The following is a 10,586-nucleotide window of genomic DNA, read 5'->3' as shown; positions in this document are numbered from 1 at the left end:
TGAAATAAAATACCACCCAAGTCACATTCCTCCTGGAGTCTCCACCTGCTACATCCCTTACAGTGAAAGTTAACGCACGCCAAAGTGTTGGAACTTCTACTTGGAACTGAGTAATTTGTGCTGCCTTCCTACCTGTTCACTCCCTCCCAGTTTCTTTATTTGTATATTTATTTTCAGAGAATGGTGATAACTACATGTTAAGACGGTTTATGTTTATTTTTTAATTCCCCAAGTTAATTCTATACATTTGATACAATTCCAATCAGATAGTACTTGTTCAAGAATGGCTGTAAGAATAAAGTCTTAGAAACAATTTAAATGCTGACATAAATAAAAAAAATGTGCAGTAGTTAAAAAATTAGACATATATAGTTTTGAAAGATTTTTAAACTGATTTTTAGAGAGAGGGGGAAAGAGAGGGAGAGAGAGGAAGAGGGAGAATGAGGCGGGGAGAATGGGGAGGGGGAGACAGAGAAACATCAAAATGAGTGAAAAATGGATCATTTGCCTCCTGCAGGCCCCTGCCCAGGACAGAGCCTACAGCCCAGGCTTGTGCCCTTTCCTGGAATCCCCAACGAACTCAGCTACAGCAGCCAGGGCTGCACTAACACTTATCAACATGAACAGATCTCACAGCATAATGACATTAAATGTCATTCCTAACTGCAACTGACCTAGGTGACTTCAGGCAGGTCACGTATCCTCTGCCCCTGCTCTCCAGTTTTTCAAATGCCCCCCTCACTTAACTGCTGCAAGATCTGAAGATAGCCTGCACACCAGTTTCTTTATAAGCCACAAAGTGATGGGTGGCTGCAAAATAGCACACATGCTGGAAATACCTTATATCTGTGGTTGGCAAACTGCGGCTTGCTAGCCACATGCAGCTCTTTGGCTCCTGGAGTGTGGCTCTTCTACAAAATACCACATTTTGAAGAAGTGGCATTAGAAGAAGTTTAAGTTTAAAAAATTTGGCTCTCGAAAGAAATTTCAATCGTTGTACTGTTGATATTTGGCTCTGTTGACTAATGAGTTTGCCGACCACTGCCTTATATGATCCAACTACACCAGTGCCTCTTCTGCACCACACCTCATCCTAATGGGTCTCCCATATGCCCCCAACCCAGCAGTCCAGATCCTCCAGATGGAGGGGATCCCCCCAGGCCCAGAGGCACTTGGGCTCTGGAGGATGGAGGTGAGTGAAGAGGAGGGAGCGGTTGGCAAAGTGGTTCATTATCACCTCACCGCCCCTTTCACAGTTCTCCCTCTGCCCTAATCCCTGCCCCAGGTGCAGTTCACCTAGTTCTCCTCCTCCTCCTCTTCCTCCTCCTGGCTCTTTGCCTGCTTTCAGGCACGTGGAGGGCCCCCCTGAGCTGTGGGGCTGGAGTGGAAAGTGGACGGAGATGCCAGTGCAGGAATATAACTGGGAGTCTAAGGAGAATTTTCTGACCTGCCCAGGCAGGAGGCCCAATACAGCTCTTTCTCAGAGAAGGGTTCGCTGAACGCCCTGGGAATGGAAAGGGTTGGGGCGAGAGGTGGCAGGGAAGAAGCTCCAGCACCCCCAAATGAGGGAGGGGGAGGGGGGAAAAGAGAGCCCAGGGGAATTCTGAGTTTTGTGTTCTCCCAGAAGAGAGGGGCTTGCATCACACGCTAACGAACTTCTTCCCAAGTTCTCGGCGCTGCGGGGATTTGCCTGCTCCCAGAGGGGGATCCTTTATAACAAGGTGCCCCCCGGCCCGGCCCCTCCCTCCCCAGAAGCTGAAGCCGCCAAAGGTTTGCGGAATATAATGGATCATTTTCCAATTTACCAGGGTCTGAGAGATTACGCCGCTAATCCCATCAAAGACCATCTGCTTACATTGTCCCTCCTGAGCCAAAATAAATAGATCCTTTACTCCCTCCACCTCGGCTCCTCGGGGGCATTGTTGCCGGAGAAAGTTGGACAAGGCCCGTCCCATTTCCCCCTCCCTCCCGCTGCGGGCGGGACAGAAAAGGAGAAAACAAACTTAGTTTGTCTGAGGTGTGAAAGGTCGCTTATGCTCCTGACCTGCATTCTTCTGGGGAGCCTGCGCTGATGGGAATTGGGGAGAGGGGCGGGCCGGGGCTCAGGGGGTCTCGGGGATCAGCCCCCTGCGGAGGTGTGGGACAGGCTGTTCCTCGCCCCACAGTCCTGTCGCCACTCCGCTCAGAGGCCACCTTAGCCCCAGCTCATTTCTGGTCTCTTTCTCTCTATTCTCTCCGGAGTTCCTCCCACCTGTGACTGTGAGGAGAAAAATTACTAACATCTAACTTTCCTCCCTCCCTCGGCAGAACTGTTGGGGAAAAGGACCCAAAACCCTACATAAACACTAATTTGACTCCATCTAAGAGCCATTTATTCTAGTGGCTTTTCACATGTGTCCTCTTATTTGTTAAGAGGGTTTCACAAATGTGGGGGAGCTTCCTGGGAAGCTTATGGAGATCAGGCTCAGGAATGAGATCGTGCAAGTTGTCAGTAAAAGATGATAACTGCCATAGGAAAGAAATGGAATACAAACCAGGGTGAGGGAGTGAGGGGCAATGCCCCTTTGAGAAGGTGGCATTGGAGCCAAGATGTACAGGAGATAAAAGTTATTCAAAAGGAGTCAGCAGAAAGAGAACTTCACACACAAAGAATAGTCCTCTCTTCCCACAGTCTCCTCCGTCTTGGTCACTTCTGTCCCATCCTGTCCCTTACCCACAATTCTTAGCTATTTTCTAATCTGCTCAAGAACTTAAAGGGGGTGCCAGCAGCCTGTCCGATCCTCTGCAGATTGCCCCCAGCTCTGCCAAACAGCTGTCTGTGCGGGGTGACTGCCCCCCACACACCTGGTCTTTCCGAGGGGGCACATGTTTTACTTTAGAAAAGCAACAGAGCGACAGGAACCGCACAGTCACGGGAGTCAGGAAGATGTCACTTTGAATCAATCCCAGCTCTGCTACCCTCTATGTGATCTGGGGTCTGGATCCTGGGTCTCTGACTGTCCATTTCCTCACTTTTAAAACAGAGACCATGCCCAGCTCACAGGACTGCTGTGAAAAATCAAGGAGATCTCTACAGTTCCTGGTGGTGCTCCATACAAGGAACTGTGTGAGACCGAGCAGGGACTGAGCCCCACACCACGGAGACCTTAGAAAGGATTCGCTCAAGAAATTGAACAGCGCCAAAACCGGTTTGGCTCAGTGGGTAGAGCGTCAGTCTGGGGACTGAAAGGTCTCGGGTTCGATTCCGGTCAAGGGCATGTACCTTGATTGTGGGCACATCCCCAGTAGGGAGTGTGCAAGAGGCAGCTGATCGATGATTCTCTCTCATCGATGTTTCTAACTCTCTATCCCTCTCTCTTCCTCTCTGTAAAAAAATCAGTAAAATATATTAAAAAAAAAAAAAAGAAATTGAACAGGGATGTCAGGGATGTGTGAAGCATTTGTATGTTCAGGGACAAAGTATGAATCCCAATGACAACATGTGTTCATTTGACAAGTGTTTGCTGGATACCTTTAGGTATAAGGCACTAAGAAACACACAGGGGAATGAGGTTTATGCCCTGATTAAAAGGTGAAGACAAGCCGAAACCGGTTTGGCTCAATGGATAGAGGGGGACTGAAAGGTCCTGGGTTCGATTCCAATCAAGGGCATGTACCTTGGTTGTGGTCACATCCCCAGTGGGAGGTCTGTAATTGATGTTTCTATCATAACTCTCTAATTGATGTTTCTATCATAACTCTCTATTCATCTTGCTTCCTCTCCATAAAAAATAAATAAATAAAATAAAATAAAAAATCAATAAAAGGTGAAGACAAGAACACAAGTTACTGGTGTACATAGCAGAACACGGTATGTGCTCAGAGAATGAGATAGAAATTCTACAGAGAGAGAAAAAGATCATGTTCGCTTGGGGTAGTGTGGAACCGGGAAAGTTTTCATTAAGGAGGTGGCATGAGCTGGGTAGTCCTTGACTGGACAGGACCCGGACCTGCAGAATGTAGGGGAAAACAGAAAATGTGAGAGACCACACTTGACAAGAGAGAATGCTTCTCAAGAAGACCTCAACATTTAGGTAACTACAGCTCCTTGTGAGTCAATAACATGATATAACTGCTTAAAGTGAATGTGTCTTTGGCTCTATGAGCAGAGGAATCACATCAAGATCAAGAAAGGTGAAAACTATTACTGTTCTGTGAAAAAGTTTCATCTGAAGTGAGATACTGACACAGAAGAGGAGTGAGAAGACAATTAGCCAAAAACAAACAAACAAAAAAACACACAGTGTGGGGCTCTGCTACCCACAAGGCGTGTGGCCAGTGGGGGTTACTTTACACGTCTCATCTTTGATTTCCTTATCAGTGAAAGGAGAACGCTATTGACTGCACAAGGTTCATGGTGAGGTTAAAGGCGTGCCCAACACATGAGAAATACTTAAAATGACTCCTCAAAAATAAAACATTGTGAAAACAAGGATGGATGCCTGAGACATGGTATCTGTCTTTAATTATTTAATGGGCCAGGCCCTGGCCAGGTAACTCAGTTGGTTAGAGTGTCATCCTGACACGCCAAGGTTATAGTTTCCATCTCTGGTCAGGGTACATACAAGAAGCAACCAATGAATGCATACGTAAATGGAACAACGAATCATCGATGTCACTCTCTCTCTCCCCCTTTCCCTCCTTCCTCTTTCTCTCTCCTCTCTCATAAATAAATAAAAAATAAATAAATATTATTGAATGGGCCACTGTGAGAAGAGGGGCAGACTTATTTAATGATGCAGGAGAAATATCAGTGAATGGAAATAAGCAGATTAGGGTTGGCATGAAGAAGAATGTACAAATACCTGGAAAAGACCAAATGCAGAGAAAGCTAGGTTAAGAGTGGCCACTCATCAGAGATGTAGATGAAGGAATTCCTGTTTGGTTAAGTGGTTGAACTAGCCAGTCCTAGCATGTCTCCCCAGTGCCAAGATTCTAATACAAAGCAGTGGCTATGTCAGCTTAAATAGAAAACTACAACTTCCTTGGACGTTCTGTGAAGGCAGGGATCATGCTCATTTGTTTGTTTCTCTATGAAGTGCCCAGAGGAGTGCTGGGCATATAGTGGGCATTTGATTAATATTTGTTTGATGAATGGATAAGACAATGCATGGAAAATTCCTTGTAAACTATGAAATACTGCAGATGGTTAGAAGTGGCGATGATAATGGCTGATACTGTGTTCTGTTTCAAGTGCTTTATTTCTTTTTGTTTGTTTAAACATATTTTCATTGATTCAGAGAGGAAGGGAGAGGGAGAGAGAGAAACATCAATGATGAGTGAATCATTGATTGGTTGCCTCCTGCATGCTCCCCCCTGGGGATTGAGCTGAGCCTGCAACCCAGGCATGTGCCCTTGGCCAGAATCAAACCCAGGACCCTTCAGTCCACGGACCTACACTCTATCCACTGACTGAAACCAGCTAGGGCTCAAGTGCTTTCTATATATTATTATAAAGACAGTGTTACAGGAGTTCAGTGATGGGAAAAGTATGGGAAGAAGTAAGGTCTGAAGGACACAGGAAGGACCAGGGAGTCACAGGCCAAGGACAGAAAAGATAGAATAAGAAGACCTTGGTTCTATTGTGCTAAAAAAAACAACAACAACAACAAAAAAAAAAAACTGGGAGAGGCCGAAACCGGTTTGGCTCAGTGGATAGAGCATCGGCCTGTGGACTGAAGAGTCCCAGGTTCAATTCCGGTCAAGGGCATGTACCTTGGTTGTGGGAACATTCCCAGTAAGGAGTGTGCAGGGGGCAGCTGATCGATGTGTCTCTCTCATCGATGTTTCTAATTTTCTATCCCTCTCTCTTCCTCTCTGTAAAAGATCAATTAAAATTTTTTTTAAAAAGAGGGGAAAAAACAAAACACACAAAAAAACTGGGAGGGGCAGGAGTGGGCTGAACCTCTGTGGATGGCTGCTAAAATAAGATGGTGAAGAGCAGCAGGAGGGATGGAAGTGCTAAAGGGAGATTTGGTTGTAAAACCAAGTTGTAAAACTGAAGATAAAGAGAAGGCGGGATCTTTCCATTGGAACTTGCTTATGACTTGCATCCTGGTGGTAAAGATCAACTCCCTGTTTAGGACTGCGGTTGCTTTCCAAGGTTTCCTGGCTGAGCTGAGGCTTTACTCAGTTGCCCCTGGATTTTGGCAGAGATTTCCAATACTTGATGGAAGGATAATATTGAGTTTCCTGTGAACTAGATGGCCTGATTTCTGCATGGGGAAATTGGAGGAGAGATGTCTGAGGAGTCCTGAGGTAGGAATGGATGAGGCAGTAACTTTCTCAGGTTTCCATTATTTGATTGGGGGAGGAGGAGAGGGGGAAAAAAGACCCCTGCCACCAGTTCCTTCTCCAATCGGGGCTCCAATCTAAATGCTTCCTTAACCTAATCCAGATTTATCCTCAGTATTCCAAAATTTTTCCTCCTCCTCCTCCTCCTCCTCCTCCTCCTCCTCCTCCTCCTCCTCCTCCTCCTCTTCCTCCTCCTCCTTCTTCTTTTTCTTCTTTTCTTCTTCCTCATTAATCCTCACCCAAGGATATTTCCCCATTAACTTTTTTAGTGAGAGTGGAAAAGACAAAGAAACACATAGATTGGTTACAGGCTCCTCCCCAGGCCGTGAAGAAGCCTGCAGCCAAGGTAGGTGCCCTAGATTGGAATCAAACCTGGAATCATTTGGTCCACAGTCGAACACTCTATCCACGGAGCCAAACCAGCTAGGGTGAACTTGCCTCTTTCTTATACCCTTTTGAGAGCTGGAACCTGAAGGGTCCCAGGTTCGATTCCAGTCAAGGGCATGTACCTTGGTTGTGGGCACATTCCCAGTAGGGAGTGTGCAGGGTGCAGCTGATCGTAATATGTTTCTGGCTCCCTTTCAGGTTCCCTCTCCCCTGCCTGCGTCTGTGTCTCTCCCCTTAGAGAGAGGGCCATAATTTGAAAGAACCTTTGCAGAGAACAGCAGTTCAGGCGAATACCAATGAGATGCCCCTTTGCAGCCAGGAAGAGGCACTCCTCTCTTGGCTGTTGTCTCATGCTGCCACCTGGTGTCCTCAATCCTTAGCACACCTCACCCTAGCGAGGAGCCACATTTCGTTCATTCACTCAGATTCATTTCACCCAGCACATTCACTCTTTATTCACCTATTAGCTTAACCTTTTGGCAGAAATAGACTAAGCCTTCCCTCTGGCCCATCATGGTGCAAGTTTCCCCATCCCTCCACTGGTTTCTAGGCAGCCCTGTTTCCATGCTGCCCTCTGTCCCTTTCTCCCTGTTTAAAGAGACACAGCCTTTCTCCTCTCAGTATTGCAGGTAACTCCAATCCACTCCCTCTAGCTGTGGTTCAAACCCATTCCTTTTGCTAGCAGGAGTGGAGACAAGGGGCTCTGCAATCTCTCCCTAACAATGGCTTTCCGACCTGAGAAGGTTGATGGGCATGGAGAATGTCCACTAAAGCCCTGGCTGGTTTGGCTCAGTGGACAGAGCGGGCTGAAGGGTCTCAGGTTTGACTCCAGTTAAGGGCACGTTCCTCCGTTGTAGGCTCTTCCACATCCCCGGCCCTGGTCGGGGCTCTTGCAGGAGGCAACCAATCAATGTGTTTCTTTCACATGGATATTCCCTCTCCCTTCTACTCTCTCTAAAAATCAATGGATAAATGTCCTTGAGTGAGGATTCAAAAAACAACAACAAATAAACAAACAACACCCCCCACATGCACACAAACACACAAATACTACACTATAGAGCAGTATACCCCAAACTGGAGTTAGGTGGTCTGGACACAGGGGACTCTTACTCCTGCAGAGTTGGAACTCCTTCTGTGGCACAAATGCTCCTCCCAGTGGTCATGCCAGGTTAATGCAACGTCGTCGCCTCCCCGGCCCCACGCCCCCCTCCTCCCCAAGAGTGGGGCGAGGACGGGAAGAAAAGGGGCTGGAGGGGCTGAGCTGGGCTGGGCAAAGAGGTAAGCAAGCAGTGTCACTTAATCTACACTGATGTGAATTTCCAGAATGGTGGGCACATTCTTATTAAAATATAAATAGATAAAATCCATTTTTTGAATTGGTTTTATCCCTTCTATTATTGATACTATAAAACTAACATTTATTAAGTTCTAATCTTTGCTAGGCACTGTTCTAAGTGCTTTACTTGCATTGTACAGACTCCTCAGAACTCACAGAGACTCTGCAGAGAGATTAAGTCACTGTGCTGAGTCATTCAAAGTAGTAAGCTGTGGGGCCAGGCCCTGAACCCAGATCTGTCTGTCTCCAAAGCAGGGAACGTGGCTTCCTTCTGTTCCTTCGGAATAGGCTGACAGGGTAAAAGCAGGCAAAGTTTATTTATGTCGGAATCCAATGGAAACATAAACTCTCTTCTTGGAGTTAGCTCTGATCTATTCCAGCTCACAGGAATGACTCCTGCCTACAGGGCAATTTCCTTCAGAAACACGGCACTGCAGCTCACCTGACAGAGCCGGAATGCGGAAGCTGAAGGATTAACAAGAATGGATCAAATCAGTCAAACTAAAATCTACACACAGACCATGGCCTACTTTTTAAAAAAAATCAATTTTAGAGAGGAAATGGGAGGAAGGAAAGGGGGAGAGAAAGAAACATCAATGATGAGAGAGAATCATTGGTCAACTGCCTCCTGCACACCCCACACTGGTTCATAGGTGGATAACCACCGAGGCATGTCAGCCAGGCTTGTTTCTGTTCTTTTAGTGTTTTTTGTTTGTTTGTTTGTTTTTTTACAGAGAAGAAGAGAGAGGGATAGAGAGTTAAAAACATCGATAAGAGAGAAACATCGACCTGCTACCTCTTGCACACCCCCTACTGGGGATGTGCCTGAAACCCAGGTACATGCCCTTGACCGGAATCGAACCTGGGACCTTTCAGTCCGCAGGCTGACGCTCTATCCACTGAGCCAAACCGGTTTCAGCTGCTTGTTTCTGTTCTTAATATTCTTCTACACATTTACTTTTTGAGAACTTGTTCAACTGTCACTTCTATGAGATTACTTGCAACTCAATATGGTTGTGGAACCAGCTGCCTGATGGCTCTTTTAACTTTGTCCCACAAATGCTCAATTAGATTGAGATCTGGTGATTGTGGGAGCTACCTAAGCAAGGTAAAGTCTCCTTTTATAAAATAATTGAATATTGGAATTGGGAAGGGATTTAAAGATCAGATAGTTCAGTCCTCTCAATCAACAGAGCTGGGTAACAGAATTCTGTAACTCAAAAGAACTTTAAAGATGAACTTGCTTAACTTACAAAGAAAGAAATTTAGGTCTCAGAGAGATTACGTGATAGTCTTTCTACTTCACCACACTATTCTGTGCAATTCAAGACATATCTACTGAGCTCCTACTTTGTGCAAAGCACACGAAGTAAGATGAGGTAAGTCATATAATGGAGAAAGAACATGATATGAGACAACAGAAGAAAACAAAGTTCCAGTTATGATATCTATTTAATTATATGAGTAGATTTAACTAGAGTTTGAGGAGATTTGGTACATTCTTGTTGTGTGCGTGTATGTGTTTTTTAATATGTGAGGAAATAGCCTCAACAGATTAAGTGATTTGTTCAAAAGGACGTGTCCAAAGTGACATTGCTAAAGACAAGGCCTGGTCTAGAAGTCAGTCTTAGCTCAAACTCCAGTGCCTCTTCTCTTACATCTCAGTTTGCATCAGCTCTATTTCTCCTAAGCACTATCGTGTATTGCCAACTGCCTGCTAGGCATTTCTGAATAAATGTCATCTACTGTCTTGTTTTACCTCGTCAGTAGCACAACCATTCTTTTTGTTTGTTTGTTAATCCTCACCTGTGGATACTTTTCCATTGCTTTTTAGAGAGAGTAAAAGAGAAGGGGGGAAGGGGAAGAGAGAGAGAGAGAGAGAGAGAGAGAGAGAGAGAGAGAGAGAGAGAGAGAGAAAGCATCAATGTAGACATATTGATTGATTATGATTGATTATCTCCCACATGTGCCCTATCCCGGGACTAGGGATTGAACCTGAAAGCCAGGTATATGTTTGACCAAGTATCAAACCAGGACCCCTTATTGATGCTCCAACCACTAAGCCACGCCGGCCAGGGCACACAACCATTCTTCCAGTTGGGATGGATCAACATCCAATAGCCACATACAACATACAACAGTACACACAACAACTACAGCATACCTCCTACATATTCTGGCACTAGATCATATTGACTTTAAAATGTCTCTTTTACCCAGGCCTTTCTTTGGTGACTATTTCTGCTGTCTGGGTAGAGGGCCTTATTATCTTAATACTGGTTTTGTCTTCCATCTCTGATAAACTTTAGAGCCTCAGAGGTTACCTATATCCAACTTTCACCCAAAGAGCGACTAGTACTCTTGTTCCTGACAATGGTCAGCCAGCTACAGTGCAGGGTCCTCACCCACTCTCAGGACAGCTGTCTTCCTCTGAGACATCCAAGTAAGTTCAGTAGCTTACCCCTCAACCAATGGTTACTGACCAAATTCTCTGCTGCAGGCACAGTGCTGGGTAGACTGGAGATTT

This window comes from Pipistrellus kuhlii, unplaced genomic scaffold, assembly GCF_014108245.1.
Source record: "Pipistrellus kuhlii isolate mPipKuh1 unplaced genomic scaffold, mPipKuh1.p scaffold_m20_p_18, whole genome shotgun sequence".
Taxonomy (NCBI): Eukaryota; Metazoa; Chordata; class Mammalia; order Chiroptera; family Vespertilionidae; genus Pipistrellus; species Pipistrellus kuhlii.
The sequence above is the reverse complement of the archived record's forward strand: the minus strand, read 5'-3'. Positions refer to the sequence as shown.